Below are 7,453 nucleotides of genomic sequence, written 5' to 3' on the forward strand. Positions count from 1 at the left end.
ATCGATCAGCCCAGGCCAGCACAGACAGCGACGTGTTGGATGAGCACGCCAGCTCCTGGTTCCACGGGCTGGTTCTCTCTCACCTTCATTACACTTCTGCCCCCACCAAATTCACTTTCTTGGAGAACTGAACCGGTGGCAGCTCAGATTCAGAGCATGCACTATTTAGGAATGTCTTAGAGTCACCTCTCCCTTTTACTGCACTTTCTTTCGTGCTTCCTTTTATTTTTTTAAATCTATAATTTATTAAAGATGTCACTTGATAGGTCTTAACTATGCCTGGCTGGAACTTCTTCTAAAGTGCTTCTCAGTAGGCTCTGTATAACTCCCCTTTGATTACCATGTGATTAGTTTGTTCAGATGATGGCCTTTCTTCTCCAAGATACTCATTGTGTCTTCTGCCTCCTATGCAGTTCTTAAGAATGTAAATGAGCCGTTTTATTTCTTCTTACAAGTAAAGATTGACAAACCCAGCCCCACCCTTCTGCTTTCACTTTTAGTGTGCTTAATAAAAGTAATGTGAGGGTGTTTGGGTTTTTCTTCTTTCTTTTTTTTTCCTGGGGGTCATGGCTAATGGAGAATTTTATGTTGTTTCGTGACATTGTTTGTTGTGCCTCCCACAAGACTGAACGCCTCTGAAGACTGAAAGACAGTGGCGTAAATGTCAGGGAAATGCCTCTGCTGTGTCAGATCTAATTAGACATTTGTACTTGTGGGACAAGCACCTTTACCATAAAATGCAAAGCTCAGCCTCGCTTCCCACATGCTCACCAAGATTCACTAGGACAAGGGATCCTAAACAGAGCTATCCGAGGTGGCTTCTCTTAGATACCGCGCCAAACAAGATGCACTTTGCTCCAGCATCTTAGCGCAGCCCTCCCAAAATACCTCCTGCCCCCAGAGACCTCCAGCACACAAAATACAGACATCTTGCTTTCTGGTGCTTTACCTCATCCACGTCCAGAGATACAGAATATCCCACTCCACGACTTTAAGCTCAAGTCACCAACAGATGCAAAGCGCAGAGAGGCAGCTAGTCGGGGGACACTTGCCCTCAGGGCCCCGATGCTGGGGTGGGAAGGGAGGCCGGGGAAAGGCGCGCGGCAGCAGGGTGCCAGGGCAAGGCGCTGCCCCAACAGAGGCTCCCGCTGCAGTGAGTTTGAGACTTGCCGTCCCAGCTTCTTCCCTCCTCTCCACCTTTCCCTGAGCACAGCGGCTCTCCTCCCCATTCTGGGCTTTAGGCAGACACTGATTTTCCAGGCTCACCCTAGGTCTAATGAGTCCCCAGCGACAGATAAACTCCAGAGCATCCAACACCAGGGGATATCCCAACATAACTGCAGAGAGCAACCTGCAGCCTCCGCTTAAGACCTCCCCGGGCTCGAACGCCCAGAAGAGGTGAGTGCTGTCGCCCCAACACAGCGGCTGGCTCTAGTGCAGGAGCAGATTCGGGGCACGCAAAACTGCCTGTTACACAGACAAGCAGCTCCTTGCGAGAGAGCTCCCACGCACGGTCCGAGGGGCCGCAGCAGAGCGCAGCGCCCTGCAGCGTGGCCCTTACCGAGCATCTTCCCCTGCGCTGCAAGCGCTCTCTCCTCTACAACTCAAACATCAAACACTCTGAAGGCAAAAAGAGCAAGAAGCACGCATACGTGTGTTCACGTGCACGTATGCAGAAGAGACTGGGTTTTGAGTAGGAGAAAAAATAAATGAATTCTAAGAGAAAAGTCTCATCCTGTCTAAGTTTTAACTTCCCCTCCTTTGTCCACCCAAATCTGAGAGAGCAGCTCCCTCTGTGGGTTTTCCTTCTCTGCTGTTTGTTTGTGTGCTGAGGGTGTATCTAGGGAAGCGGAGAGAGCACCTTGCCTGCGCGAGGGATCACGCTTACGTACTTCCACTGCCCTGGCGAGGCAGAGAGGAAGCCGAACAATACCACCGCCACCGTCAAAAAGTCCAAAGGGTTTCGCTCCCTTGCCTCTAGGCAAAGGATAAAATCCAAGAAACCTCTGTGCTTTCCGAATCCTTACCTGTACGAGTAGTTGATTTGGCAATACACGAGCGCCGGCACGAACGTGACACAGAACCGCCCATGCGACTAAGCCTCCATGTTCTTGACAAGCAGGGCTTGCAAGAGCTTTGCAGAATTAAACCGTAGCTGGACAAATGGAAATAAATGGTAAAACGGCAGCAGAATCACTGCGCCTACTACCACACGAATACGCGCATACAGGAGTATGCATCTTGCCTGGAAGAGATTATAGTTTACTGAAAGAACTTATCACCCCGATGATTATATGGAGAAAGTTAGTTAGCAATAATGCAGTGCCTTTCTACTGTGCCATGAAGAGTAGATGAATAAATGTCAAACATACATATGAAATAAATCTCAGCACCATAAAAACCCTGGATCAATAAAATCATTTTATGACCTCTAGGTCAAATTAAAATTGTCATCAAACCTCACAGTTTAAGTAATGTCTGTTACTTAGAAGAAAGACTCTGGAGACATAACTGTCAGGACACAGAATAGGGGACCGAAAGGATTCTCCACTTTCAGAGTTAGCAACCAGCCTATGATCCAGGTGCCATCCTAAAGAGGAAATGCAGATCTGGAGCTCCAGTCTTGTAGTCAGTGAAGACGGTGTACATATGAAAGATCCCTTGTTATGTTGCATAAGAGATGCGGTCTTAATCCTGGCATCTTGGCTATATTCCAGTATAATTACATGCCACCCACATAAAATGTCCTCTCCTGTTTTGACTGAATGTACTGTTCTTTGCTTCCTGACCAAAAGAATGATTCTTGCACTATCTACCTGACATCCAAATCCACTTCCTTTGCCCTACTGCTGTAGGGAAGTCTGCATTCAAATACGGACTTTGCAATCAGCCTCAATCGCTCCAACAGCTTCAGAGCTCCCGTCAGCCCCGAGCCTTGCAGCTGAGCTCATCTCCACACCCTGTAGCGCAACATTATTACATGCTATTAGACAAACACTGCTTGCAGCTGCATTTCTGTGGTGGGTTCTAGGGGTTGCTATGTAAGGTACTTTGAGATCCCTAGACGTGAATGCTGGCATCTAAATGCAAGTCTGCTTGCACATTCTTCTCTTGAAAGAAACAAAGCCCATGATGCTTCTCAACTCTGGCAGCAGACTAGCTCAGAGATCTGTGGTAAAGAAAAGCAGAAAAGTCCTGTGCAGGGCCAAAACCTGAAGTGCTTCATGACTTCAGAAAACATGGGCTGGGAATATAAAGGTCAAGGGCCAGAATCACTTCTGTGCTTTGAAATCTTTATGCAAAATTCAAGATGGGTCTCATTCCTACTCTAAACATGCTGAATTCCCAGGTTCCAGACACCTGAATCCCACAAAGGGCTGAATGTTTCTAGGCTGGGACACCTTTCCTTCTCCGCTTTTAGTTGAGAGTAAGGACTCTTGCATGTTGTTCTAAACTACATGCCACAAAGTACGTGCGTGTGAAGGAAGGGGCTGCATTCCCGGCTGAACGCGGGAGGACGTAGGTCCACGGCTCCCCGATGACTGAGGCGAGAATACACCCCGGGGCAGGCTGCAGTGCGTATGAGCAATACCGAGATAAGGGGGTACTTTTGTGGGAGGGTGCCTCATACCGAGGAGGGCTGTCAAAAACAGACACGAGTATTAAAATGGCTACCTTAATCCCCTAGATATTTTCTAAAATCAACTGCGTGGGTGGGGGGGGGGGGGGGGGAGAAATGGGTTTTCGCAGTCTCCTAGACTAGGGCAGGGTGGAAAGGGGGTATGCTCTGGCGGGGCAGAAGCAGGAGGGCAGCTCCTGGGTTGAGCCCCTGCTTCTGAAACAGAGGGCTCTTAATCTTGCTCACCGCCAGCGTGTGTGACCAGTTCCAGATGAGCTCCCAGTTTTACAGAACTAAATGTCTTCAAAAATATCTTTAATGAACTGAAAATGTTAATTTGAAAGTCTGCTCTGTGGAAAGAGTGAGCCTCGCAGAGGGAAGGAAATGACACACAGTTTGTTGACTGGCAGGAGGCTAGTTTCAATCTTGCTTTAGAAAGATGCAGAGAAAGAGAGACGAGGCTTCAGACTGGGTCAGAAATCCAGAATCAGACCCGATCTTCAAGGATCATAAAATGTGACCCAGCCTTCCCCCAAATGTCTTGTTTCTGGGCCACGATACACCCAATAAAATTCACCTCCTCCCCAATAAAATTCAAGCCCTTGTGCCAATTTGAGCACTTTCAGCTTAGTAAAGCCCGCACTGGGAGAAGCAGCCCATAGGAGCTGCTCAGCGGTGGCTGTCCTCGTCGCCCAGCGCTCTGGTGGAGATCAGGGTGCTCCTTCACAGCAACGGCGGCAGCCACGCAGCTACTGTCCATCAGCCTAACATACACTCGGCGTGCCGACGAGTCGTCTGAGAGATGCAATTACAGGAATTGCTCTCCATACCTTAACTTTTTATTTCTTTTTGCAGTTCTGACCTGCAAACAGGAGCTTTCCATCCCCCAGACCACTGGGGGGGGGGGGGGGGGGAAGTGATTTTTTTTCTAACTGAGGGACAATCTAAGCCAAGTTCTACAAGTACACTTGGCAAGGCGCCAGGAAATGTGTAAATTTTCGTGAGCTTAGGCTATTTTGCCAGAAGTCTGCAATGTGTCTGGACACGAATGGTTCCCCTTTGTCAGCCCAGGCCTGACCAACCAGGAAGTTGGAGAGAGAAAAAGAGAGAGACAGATACTTTTTTTCCTGGTAACACAATGACTCTCCTGTAATACCTCTTATTTCTGTACCAACAGCTGTAACGGTGCCACGCTTTGGGGTGAGAGGGGAGGGGTATTAGAGCCTTTTAATTCTTCAAAAAAACAATTTTTTGTTCCCATGTTTGCTGATAACCTCACAACCACTCTCTCAGCTTCACAATGGTTATTAACTTGGCCTGCTTTTATAAATACCAGTGCTAACCCCTTGTATTCCCCTAGGACTGAGTTAGAAAGAAGAGAGGCATTTATGTGACGTTTTCTTCTCCAGAAAGAAAGAAAGGGAGAAAGGGAGTTTCATGTAATGTGTTGTTAATTGATTTGCCCTGACTTCTAAGCAAAGTACTGGAAAGGCATATATTTGCAAAGTATCAAACTTCTTCCCATCAAGCAAGTCCTTTTTTCCTTCTGGCTTTGGGCTGAAGGGAGATTGTACTTAAATAAATTTTAAGCACTTCCCAGAACTGCAATAACATAATCTTCAGTAACTCTTAGCTGTTTAACAAAATCCTAGTTTTCCTTTCTGAAGTTACCTGTAACCCGAAGCAAAGGTCAGAACACCTTTCAGCTGTTCACGATCCTCTTAACTGCGTGGCAGAGCGGGGCAAAAAGCAGAGGTATTGCCTGTAAGCAATTGGAAAATACGACTTCACTCCCGCACTTCTAGCTCCCGCAAGGATTATCAGGAAATACGGAGTCGAGCTCCGTGAGGTATCGGGCAGGAGAGCCAGCTGGGCTTGCCGGGCAGAAGCTCCAGGAGGGGAAGGCAGGAGGGCAGCAAAGCGCTCACCTTGCAGCAAGGGAGCGCAGATGTGCAGACCTACTGCCAAGCTGAAGGAGAGACGGGGGAAAGAAACTGCCGTGTGCGGAGGGCAAAGCCCCACGTCAGCTGCCACCGGCCAGGCCGGAGGGACAGCTCAGCCCTGGGGAGAGGGCTGGCGTCCTGCGCTCGGCACGGCCCGCTCCCCCAGCTTCTTACAGCCATCGGCGCCTTTCAGCACAAATAACGTTCAAGTCCATTTCACAACCAGAGGACACACCTGCAGATGCGGTCAAGTGTGGACAGGGGGAAGTTTGGTAGTAAAAACATTGCTGTTTCTCATTCTGCAGTCATTACAAGGTCAAAAATCACTGGCCTGGTGAAAACCAGCTACCAAGATCCATGAAACCTGAGCAGAAAGGCTGAGATGCCTTGATCAATACACATATCCCATTTCTGGCCTAGGGAACAGGAGGTGAAAGCTGGGGATGTGTCACTAGTGCTACAAAGAAGAGCAAAGCTCTCATTCCTGGTGGGCTGAGGTTTCAAAGCTCAGTCTTGCTCTGAGAACACATTTCCAAATCTTCTAGTAAGAAAAATCTCTCAAAGAATATTCAAAACTATCCTAGATATTTAATTCAAACAATTTTAGGCTCAAAAAGTATCTACATTTATTGAGATACCTGCTTGGCTTCCCCACCAGCTGATGGAGGGCCTGGTATAGATTAAAAAAAAAAAAAAAAAAAAGCAGACCTAGGAAAGAGCTCACCGTGTAGCTCATGTTTAACTTCAAGTATATTGCTATATTCACTCCAAGAATTTATTTTACACACACACACACACACACACAGAATTTCCAAATATGCAAGTGAGCCAAGAAGCATGTTCCAGGACAGACCAAAGCAGGCAAAGAAATTAAGATGTCTTAGTGAACAGATTAAAAGAACATAATGATACTGGTAAAGACTATTTTGAAATCTTAAAAAAGAATGTGGCCCTCAAGAGAGAAGGAATGCCTATAAGAGATTTCATCAGTACTGTTAGCATCACAGAGTAAGCCAAATATTCTCAGGGATGCTCTTGAGCAAGTTCTCCAATGAAAACAGCAAAAATTGCTTATTTTTCAGCATCAGGTGTGCTTGTCATCTTTCCACCAGCTCTCCTTTAATGAATATATTCAGTCCAGTCGAAGAAATGTAAATCCCTATATCCATTAAAATCATCCAGCCTGTTACATCTCAGTTTAGCAATCAGACCACAGAGACGCTTCTCAACACTGGAGTTTTTTCAACTCCTCCAAATCTCCTTTGCCAGGAAGCAAAGTGTTTATTTCATTTACCCAAATATTGTTTCATTTACTAAAGCTGGAAAGAAATGAGATTACCCTCAAATCATCCTGGCTAAGAGTGTGCAAGGCAACAGATGCAGAAAACATGGGAACAGCAACTTCCCAGCTACAGCATGCAGCAATGGGCTATAACAAGGCCATTTCATGGCACCGATCTATTTATTTCCTCTCAATGCAGGATATTGCCAGGTATTATCATGAAATGACAGAAGCTTCTCTTCAACAGCTGACTAGAGTGACTCAGGTATACACGAAGGCTAGGTTTTAAGTAAGAATTAACGGATTTGTGCACATGCTTCTGAGTAGGAGACTTGGGAGATTTGCTGATGTACCTGAACGTGCAGTTTGTTAAGTGTTGTTAGTTCTAGAGAGGCCAGATCAGAGAATTAAAAGAAGCTTGCAAAAAATACAATTTCTGAAGCAGTAGCTCTTAATGTGAACTACTTTACCAGGCACTGGCCTGTCCCACCCAAACCACCCATTTTAAGAGAAAAAAACTCAGAAATGGCTGGACACAACCATCTGTCCTGCCAATGGCTAGACAATACTAAAATCAGTAGTCTGTCCTCACAGGTCTAACTCCGGAAA

Source organism: Rhea pennata, chromosome 3 (genome assembly GCF_028389875.1).
Source record: "Rhea pennata isolate bPtePen1 chromosome 3, bPtePen1.pri, whole genome shotgun sequence".
NCBI lineage: Eukaryota > Metazoa > Chordata > Aves > Rheiformes > Rheidae > Rhea > Rhea pennata.